This window comes from Dinoponera quadriceps, unplaced genomic scaffold (assembly GCF_001313825.1).
Source record: "Dinoponera quadriceps isolate SergipeBrazil2010 unplaced genomic scaffold, ASM131382v1 scaffold6073, whole genome shotgun sequence".
Classification (NCBI taxonomy): domain Eukaryota; kingdom Metazoa; phylum Arthropoda; class Insecta; order Hymenoptera; family Formicidae; genus Dinoponera; species Dinoponera quadriceps.
Genome location: NW_014561846.1, coordinates 316,976 through 318,098, shown reverse-complemented (window position 1 = coordinate 318,098; position 1,123 = coordinate 316,976).

Below are 1,123 nucleotides of genomic sequence, written 5' to 3'. Positions count from 1 at the left end.
TCTACGCGCACGTATACAGCACACACGTATACACACACATACACGTGTATCTCCGTCTCTCTCGCTACGTCGTCTTCTTCTTCCTCCTCCTCCCTCCCCCCTCCACTCCGGGAGGACTACTCTTCTCTCTGTTCTTCGCTTACCCTGTCCTGTCCTGTTCACGTCCACATGCAGGGAGAGCCGTCACCACCACTGGCACAAACGTACGCTTCCCGGAGTATCGCCGGTATGTTACGGCCGCCGAGAGAGTGAGCACCTCTCGCGTGCGCAGCCAGGGCACACGCGCGCGCGGCTGCGGCGACGGGGCGACCGCACACGCTCGCTCGACGCACCACCTGGCGGCGTGCGCATCTCCCGACCTCTCTCGCGCGAGCGCGTTGCTCTCTCTCTCTGTATGAGTGTGTGTTAGTGTTATGTCGAGCGAGCGAGCGATTGTGCGCGCGATCGTCCGTTCGTTTCTTCGTGCCGGCGGCCACCGTGCCGTACGCGCACGTGTGTGCGTGTTATGTAGTAAGCGGGCGAGCGCTTTCGGAAGGTGTGCGGCGGCCGCAGGAACGTACTACTCGCTCCTGAGATCTGCTCTGTTTATCCGCGCGCTCTCCGTGCCGTCTCGCGCGAACTTCTATTTTCTCCCCGTCGTGCCGTCCGTTCGCCGAGGGAGGTGGCAACGCCAAGGAGGAATTGTTGAACAGTCGCGTTGTACAAAGAGTACGTGCGTGTACTTAATTTACTTAATTTTGCAGAAAATGTAACGTAAGCGCGGGCAAAGAGAGGCAGACCAGCGGACGGGTGTTCGTTCCGCTAGCTTTACCCCGTGCGCTTCTTCTTTCTTGCGGACTACTGCTTCTTAAACGAGATAAATGCATGCGTTCTCCTCAGTTGCCGAGAAAGAAAAAAATAGTCCAAATATACTCCTCTGGTTATACCACATCGTTTTGTAAATGTCGAGAAGTATCAGCGGAATAAAGTTGTTTCTACGGAATTTATGTTGTCGATTAAGCGTTTCCAGCGAGTGTCGAGCAGGCAGACCTACAGGGACAGGTAGGAACTGCAGTTTGCTCCGTTACAAGGACTCGGAAAACATCGAATCCGGAATTTACAAAAAGACCGAGGAGAAGAAAAT